Source organism: Felis catus, chromosome C2 (genome assembly GCF_018350175.1).
Source record: "Felis catus isolate Fca126 chromosome C2, F.catus_Fca126_mat1.0, whole genome shotgun sequence".
NCBI classification, from domain to species: Eukaryota; Metazoa; Chordata; class Mammalia; order Carnivora; family Felidae; genus Felis; species Felis catus.
In genome coordinates, this window is record NC_058376.1 from 107,949,961 (window position 1) to 107,958,813 (window position 8,853).

The following is an 8,853-nucleotide window of genomic DNA, read 5'->3' on the forward strand; positions in this document are numbered from 1 at the left end:
TTCCACCCCTCCCGCAACTCTGTCGGTGGCTACTGGACCAGCCCCACTCAGCACAGTGGTCATCACCTTATCAAAGAATTTGTTGGGGGTAAATCGGGTAACGGCAGGTTCCACCTGAAGTATCTGGACAAGCGCCCACAGCCACTGGCTGCCCAGGGCTTCTTGGAAAATAAACGCCTCTTAGGGGTAACCTTTTTTTCTCTTCTGTGTGAACGAAACTCACCAGTCCTGGAAACTGCTTGCCCACATTTGGTAGGTCATTCCTCCCTTGAAGGGACTTGAATAAGGAACCAGAGAAAAGGGCTCCTTATCTCCCAAAGTCTACCTGATTGTCTCTCTTGTGGGCCACCTGGCCTCCCTCAGCCTTGTGCCTTCGTGCAGCTGGTGGTGATGTCAGGTGAATCACACAGTCCTGCGTTTACACGTGGGTCTCCAGGAAGGCAGGTAGGACGTTAGCTGCGCAAAGCCAAGTTACAAAGCTCATTGTGCGTACTTGCCCTGATGCCTGAAAAGCAGTCTTTCTAAACACTGACTGGTGGGGGATTCACACACATCCCTAGAACACAGGCAAGTGACATCATCTCCTCTTTGTCAATGAAGAAATGGGCAGAGGTAGTAACTCCAAGGCTGAACTACAAGCACATGAGCCACAGAGCCACATAGTACCGGTAGGGCTAGGCACCTGTTCCTCTGCTCCCACTCTGGGCGGCTCCACCTCCTCTGAACTGCACGTACTCTTGGGTATCTCAGAATGTGGGCAGAGGGAGGGGTGCCTGGGTGGCTCAGTTGTTTAAGTGTCCAGCTTTGGCTCACGTCATGGTCTCACAGCTCATGGGTTCGAGCCCCCCCATCCCTAGTTGGGCTCTGTGCTGACAGCTGGGTGCTTGGAGCCTGCTTTCTGTGACTTCCCCCGCCGCCCGCCACCTCTGCCCCTCCCCTGCTTGTGTGTTTTCTCTCTCTCTCTCTCTCTCTCTTGCAAAAATAAACATAGAAAAAAAAAAAAACTTGGACACATGGAAAAACACCAAACAGTGTACATTTAAAAAATGCTACACTGGGGGCGCTTGGGTGGCTCAGTTGATTAAAGGTCCAACTTCAGCTCAGGACATGATCTTGCGAACCATGAACTCGAGCCCCATGTCGGGCTCTGTGCTGACAGCTCAGAGCCTGGGGCCTGCTTCAGATTCTGTGTCTCCCTCTCTCTCTCTGCCCCTCTCCCACTCGTGCTCTGTCTCTCTCTCTCTCTCAAAAATAAATATTGGGGTGCCTAGGTGGCTCAGCCAGTTAAGCATCTGACTTTGGCTCAGGTCATGATCTCACTGCTGGTGAGTTTGAGCCATGCACAGGGCTCTATGCTGACAGCCTGGAGCCTGCTTCAGATTCTGTGTCTCCCTCTCTCTCTGCACCTTCCCCACTTGTGCTCTGTCTCTCTGTCTCTCAAAAATAAATATTAAAAAAAAATGTTTTTAAATGCTACACTGGTTGAGTACTCACCTTAGCTTCCTAAAGCCTCTAGCCCTGTACCAGAATTATTGAGGGCCAGCCTTCTGGTGCAATATGTAAATGGAAAGTTCATGAGGGCCGGCAATGTTGATGTTTCCTTGGCTGCAGTATCTCGGACCTATGCCTGGCTCATGGTAGGGACTCAATAAATACTAGCTGAATGTTGGATGGATTTCAGCTGCATTCTGTTAGCCTTTAGTGCTAACAACTGGGTCTTACCTGGTTGGTGCCTTTGTGAGCCCTGCACTCCCTACCTACCCACCTCAGTGATGAAGACCATTTCAATAGGCTTTTAGTTGAGGTTCTCTGAAGAAGTCACGGAAGGTCACATCTAGAATGGCCTCTATGCTATGGATTGTCTTAGTCTATACAAGTATATAGAAATAGTTTGTTCAAGTTCCCTCTATGTTTAATTTTTTTAATGTTTATTTATTTTTGAGACAGAAAGAGAGAGAGCGAGAGTGAGTGAGCCGAGGAGGGGCAGAGAGAGAGGGAGACACAGAATCCGAAGCAGGCTCCAGGCTCCAAGCTGTCAGCACAGAGCCCAACGCGGGGCTCGAACTCACAAACCATGAGATCATGACCTGAGCTGAAGTCGGACGCTTAACTCCTTAACTGACTGAGCCACCCAGTCAGTGCCCCCAAGCTTCCTTCGTTTTAATACCTTCCATAAACTGAAATGTGTCCCGTCCAAATTCATATATTGAAGCCCCTAACCCCCAACGTGATGGTATTTGGAGTGGGGCTTCTGGACAGGGCCCTCACGTTCTCTCTCCTCTCTCTCAAATCTCTCTCTCTCTCTGATGTGGTGACCAGATGGCCATCTGCAAACCAGGAAGAGGGTCCTCACCAGAGTCTGGGCATTTTGGCACCCCAATCTCAGACTTGCAGCCTCCAGAACAGTGAGAAAACACACTTCTGTTGTTTAAGCCACCCAGGCTATAGTAGTTTGTTATGACAGTCCAAGCTAAGACAATACCCCATCCTGGCTTCCTTCTTTTCTTCCTTCCTTCTTTCCTTCCTTCCTTCCTTCCTCCCTCCCTCCCTTCCTTCCTTCTTTAAGTTTATTTATTTTGAAAAAGAAAGAGCACACAAATGAGGGGGGGGGGGCAGAGAGAGAGGGAGAAAAAATCCTAAGCAGGCTCGATGCTATCAGCACAGAGCCTGACACAGTGCTCCGTCACACGAACCATGAGATCGTGATCTGAGCCGAAATCAAGAGTCAGACGCTTAACCAACTGAGGCACCCAGGCGCCCCTCCACTGGCTTTTCTAATACAGCCTTGTCTCAGAGTTAGGCTATTGTCAACATCACGCTGGTCACCCTGTCCCCAGGTCCTGGACAGGACAGTTACAGAGGATTTACAGAGAAAGCCACGTGCTCACCATTTTGCCCTCAGCTCTGTAAAACTGAATTGATACAGAGGTTCTTGTTAGGTATTCCTTTGAAGGGCAGACAGTGTAAAACTCTAAGCCAGCCTTGGCAAAATGAGCCTTTCTAAGGGTCAGCTCTCTTGATTAGAGGGCATTTTGTTTCAGGAACAATCTCAGTGGATCCTGTGAATGGGAATCATAACATCACTCCTCATTCCACCTGCAAGGAAGTATGTGTTTCTCTCCACCTTTCCCTGCTAGGCAACTGAAGTTATTTGTGGGGAAACTTATTGCCTGGGCAGAAAATCTAAAGTAGGAAGATGGATGTCTGATAACCTATCAGGAAATACATTGGAGAGTCTTAAATGGGCTGGAATTCTAGCATTACCTTTTTAAAAAATCTTGTACATTTTTTAAACACAAACACGTGGTTCATTTTTCTTTGAAGGGTATTTTACAGAGGTCTGGAAAATCTATGCTATGGAAAGGAGGAGCACCTTGAGGCCTTCAGATCAGTCTTGGTCATTACGTCTTAGAAATTATATGGCTCAAACTTTGAACGGCTCTAGTTCCCTCCAATTTGGCATTATACTTTCTTCCTGGCTTTAATGCCGAGCCTAGGGGAGGTCAGGGCTTTGCAGAGCCCATAGAGGGTCCCGCGTGACTAGCAGGCCTTTCTGCTAGGTGTTACAGGACTTGGAGATTTGCACTTGTAGAGCCTGGGCCTGTAAAGAAACCACTTGGCTGACTTAGAAAAATTCTCCTCTGGTGCTGCTGGTTCTGCCTCACATGGGATGACCCAGTCCCACCACATTCTTCCACAGAGTCAGAAGTTCAGTAGGTCCCCGCGCCTGCTGAGATCAGAGCAGGGAATTCTATGAAAGGCTACCAAGAATGAATTCCCCGGAGGTGGTGTGTCTGACGAGGAGGGAGCAGAGTGTGGACACATGAGGCTGTCTTCGGACAGACAGCCCTGGGATGGCCACTTCTGGAATATCTACAGATCTGAAGGCCATGCCCAGGGGTGAGTGGAGAATTGCTCGAGGGGGGTGCTGACAGACAGCCATCTTGCTGGATGTGGGGGCCAGCTAGAAGACTTGTCTTTGAAATTGCACTTGCATAGCACTTTAAGCTTGAAAAAACATTAATTGTTCACTTAAGGAATCGGAGATGGTGACTGGTATGGGGAGTAAAGGGCTCTAAACTTCCAGAGCCACCTGACCGGCATGGCGCTGATGCACCCAAGACGAGATTCAATTTTATATAAGAAACTGAGTAGCAGACTTCTCTAAGAATCCTGAGAAATGCACATTCTTTGGCAATTAACATGAACCCACTTCATGCATTTAATTAATCAAGACTGAGAAATATTTTCCAGTGGGAAAATTCACATGCGTCCCCTGTATCTCCCAGAATATATAACGTCTGGGAAGCTCAAATGACATTTTCATGCCTTCCTGGCGCCCCTCCAGTGAGTGGGCTGCAAGAAATGTTTACACCAGCAGTCATTACTAAAGTTTTCCTCACGGCTGAATCTAATTAATTAGGCCTAGCCAAACCTGCCAGCCACACCCAGGACCCAGCAGAATAACCTCAGAGGATTTAGAAACACCCCTTTGACAAACATTCATTTATTACTCCCTGTGTTCAGTGAATCACCCTACAGCAGATATCACCTGGGAGAACTTCCTCCAGACAGAGGGCTTGATGAACCAGCAGTCAAAGCCCTCTGCTTTGTTATTCATTAGGGAATGTCTTTCTATTCTCTAATAGTCATAGCAACAGTCCTTGACACTCTTCAAATACTTTACAAATGTTAATTTTTATCCCACTTCAACCCACAGTTTGCCCAGAACCAAGGACAATGTGATTAATTGCCTTCAGGCCCATATCAAAGGACTAGGTAGTTTCAACCAGGCCCACTGTTTTCCTTAAAATTGGTGTGAGCCTTATTTTTTTTTTCTCCAAAGCCCGTGAAATACTACAGAATGGGTAGAAACTCCTCTGAGCACCCTCCACCCCCTGCCTTTCTCAGAGGGCTCTGGAAAGCCGTTCCAGAGCAAACTCACGTCCATCGGCAATAAGGGTACCTTTGGACCCAGTTTCTTTCAACACACACGTATGGAGTGCTGAGTCCATGCCAGGTAATGTTTAAAGTACTGGGTGAACAACAGAGACGATCACGTCTCCGGCTCTCCCAAGGTTCATCTGGTGGAGGGTGGCAGAGTAGGGGGGAAAAATAAACACATAAACAGAGGAGTAATTTCGGATAGCGATAAGTGCTAGGAAGACAACACAAAGGCTTATGGAGAGTGATGGGCGATGTGTGTGCGGGGTGGCCCGGGAAGATTTGCTGAGCAAATAACAGTTTGGTTGAGACCCGAATGCTAATATTATGCTAATGGTGTCATGTTCTGTCAGATCTACTTCTCTATTTTTAAAGCAATTCCACAAAGACATATACTCAAAGAGAGCAAAGAGAGTAATTAGGAGAGCCCTGTCGTCTCATACTTTTTGTTTTCTGAGTGGGAGAAAATATGTGGGGAATGCTGGTGAATTGCCTGTCTCTAAGGACGTCAACATTGCAGTATCTAACCAAATGCACTGTCCTTTGACCCAACGACCACACTAGGAATTTCATCTATAGAAATAATGGCACATATGCAAGAAAAAAATATATGGATATGCGCCACGGCACAGCTTGTATTAGCAAAAGACTGCAAACAACCCAAAAGTTCATCACTAAAGGATTGGCAAAGTAAATTCTGAGACAGCCATAGGAACGAATGCTGTGTAGTCATTAAAAAGATTGAGGTTGAGCTCCGAGATGAACTAAGGGAAGAAAAGCAATGTGCATGAACCACGTGTTCAATATGCTGTCATCTTTTAAAATATATACTCACACCTACATATTATCTTTGGAAGGGGATATGAGAAACGGAGAGTGGTTTTTGCCTCAGCAGGGGTTGGAGGAGAATTAGGGAGACCCTCTATGTTCTTTTGCAACATTTGCATCTTTTACGTATTGCACGTCCTAGCAAATTAATAAACATGTTTTGACAATCAAAGCTTCACAGTATAAACAAGCACGTAGTTAATATTCATACATTATTTTCATGTGTACTTCTGCATCACAGTTTCAGCCAGAATGAGTTTTGTTTATTTTTAAAAATGTTTATTTATTTAGTTTGAGAGAGACAGAGAGAGAGAGAGAGAGAGAGAGAGAGAGAGGAAGGTGAAGATAGAGAGGAAGGGAGGGAGAGACAAAGAGAGAGAGAATCCCAAGCAGGCTCCACGCCGTCAGCGCAGAGCCCCCCAGGTGGGGCTCGATCTCCCAAACCATAAGATCATGACCTGAGCCAAAGTCAAGAGTTGGACACTTAACCGACTGTGCCACCCAGGTGTCCCAGAACAAATTTTAAATGCTAAAAGTACAAAAGCTCCTAAATTCAGTTGCGTCCTTGCCTCGTTGGCTGGCTCAACGACAGGGCATTTCACAGCCAGGGCTCGGGTAGAGTCTCTGCGAGAGTGAGTTATAGAATTGTTTCAGGAAAGACATTTTCCTTTACGATGAACATGCTTTTTGGGAGGCAGTCCACTCATTTCGAATCCATTCAAATATCTGAACAACTAACCTGACCGGTGTGGAGAGAGAGAGCCAAAGAAAAAGGTGATTTGTTTTAGAAAACATTTCCCAATGCATATATGAGATTTTAATTTTCCTCCTTCTAAGTTAGAACAGGTCTTGTTTTCTAAGAATGAACTTGTTCCAGCAAGCATGTTTTTCTTAGCTCTCACAGCTATTTCATGTTCTGGTCCATTTATGATTATGGACTGATAAGAGTCTTCAGCTACTAGTAAAATGTTAAGAAATACAGTGGAAATCAAATGTTTCTCAGATGTCTGCATTCTGAGCACAGTCTCTGTGGTTTCCTACAATGCTGTGCCAGGGGATAAAATCCACCCCATGTTAAATAAATCATCGATGCATATAAAAGTTTTCTTTAAAAAAAATGTGCCATCAATAATCTGCAATAGCCATGGAAATGACATGCAGGATCTATTTTAAAAATGCATTAAATATGTATCTAGTAGAATCATGAGGAATTAACTTGCTTGTAGGCAAAATTTCCACCAGCTGCAAAGTGGACGTGAGAACCCATGCAGGGCCAGAGCCCGGGGAATTGGTAGAGTAGCCTGCGGTTTGAATCTCAGCGGGGCTGCAGGAAGGAGAAAGGGCTCATTAGAAAAAGCCCTGGGAACACCCCAGAGAACGGCTGCACGTGAGGCTGAGTCAGAGAGCACGACCTGACCGAGGAGGGGCAAAGAGGACAGAACCTGCTCGCCATCGACACGTGGACGGCAGCTTTGAAAGTTCCACTGAAGCAGTGAATGTCATCAGTTCTTGGCAGAGTCTACCCACCCTCGGTGAAGTCAGGTCCAGATGAAAGGTGTTTCTGAGCACCGGCTCCCAGGCCGCCGGTCTGCACGGCAGCAGGAGCCCTGGGAGAGAAAGACAGACTCAGTATTGCAGGCGGCCTTTCCAGGCAGCAGCCCTGTTATCTGTGCTGGCAGAACCTGATTGCAGGGGAGGAAGTTATTAAAAAGTGGGTCACTGCAGAGGGCTGGCTAACTCCGGATCAGGGTCCCTCGTCCTCGGGATCAGGTTTCAGGGAAGGCTTTTGAGGCTCTTGAGGACGCACATTCTCTGGTATTCTTGGAGGAGGGAGGGAAAGGGTTGTGGTGTGGGCACTGGCAAGTGGAGATGGAGAGAGAAACGCCAAAGAGAGAGAGAGAGAGATAGAGAGAGAGAAAGAGGGAGAGAGAATAATTCAGACAGGACTCTAGACATGAACACTGAAAGGGGTTCTGTCCCAGGGAGGGGCTGCTCTATTATAGGCAGTCAATATGTCTGTGGCAGTCAGAGTGACGAGTGTCAATAATCTTGGATTTCAACTTGGATTTTTCACCTTCCATTTTTGAGATGTTTCTATGGAGTCACTCAGCTTGGAATCTGATGATTATCCTCGTGAAACATATTACGTCTGTAAGGTCAAGGGATTAGTATTGGTGATTGAAGCTATACATTTCTTATTTCTTAATTTGTCTTAGAATCATAGAGTTGGAAGGGGCAGTAGAGATCCAATCCACTCATTTTACAGATGAGGAAACTGAGGCCTAGAAGGGTTAAGTAGCTTTGATAAGGCTATCAGAAAAGGCGGGGCTAGAATTTGTTTTCTTTCTCTAAGCAGAGTTCTTTGCTACCAAAAAAGTAATATTCTACTTACACATTCTACTCACACCTCTATTCACTCTCTTTCAAACTGTGTGGTCCATTTCCCTGTCCCAAAGAGAAGTGACTATGTTGATTCAGCATAAAATTTCAGAAAGCTGAGCTGAGAGAGGAAGAGGGAGAAGAAGGGAAAGGGAGAGAGAAAGAGAGAGAGCAAGCAAACCTATACAAGGGCCTGCAAAGCTTAATGGTGACCAAAGGAATCTCAATTGACAAATAATGTCCAGACTTAATGACACTTCAGACATAAACTGACACCAGCTCACATATACGAAATACCGAAGATAAGATTAACCTTTGTCTTCAGGGGAAGCCCTGCCTGCTTAAGACCATCAGCTGGCTGATGTCTTGACCTGGTCTGGGATTCTGCACTTAATCATTGTGGCACTCATGCGGCACCAAGTGAGAAGGAATTTGGCATTTTCCAGTTGGGTGAGTCTAGAAAAACCACATAATTTGCCATGAAGTCGTTTGTGTTTTACCAGAATTTTTCCGTCCTGCAGTCTATATTGATCAAATCAACTAAATTATAGCCACTCTGTGAAAAGACCATTTAAAAACCTGCTGCGTCACCTTACATGTCCTCATGCGACACGTCTCCCGGGGATGGTGAAATACCCCATTCTGCTGAGTCACAGCAATGTCCTCCTTCCTGTTCTTGGGCTGGGTCTGTGATGCACAGTG

At 46.2% G+C, this 8,853-nt stretch overlaps 1 long non-coding RNA gene across 1 annotated transcript; it reads right to left on the reverse strand.

Annotated features, from left to right (window-relative positions):
* Nucleotides 1–325: 325 nt before the first annotated feature.
* Nucleotides 326–1,935, reverse strand: LOC123379815. Its single transcript, XR_006584682.1, has 2 exons — nt 1,495–1,935; nt 326–456 (listed from the first exon to the last, which is right to left on the reverse strand). It is a non-coding gene; the product is annotated as an uncharacterized LOC123379815 (long non-coding RNA).
* Between the last annotated feature and the right edge of the window lie 6,918 nt (nt 1,936–8,853).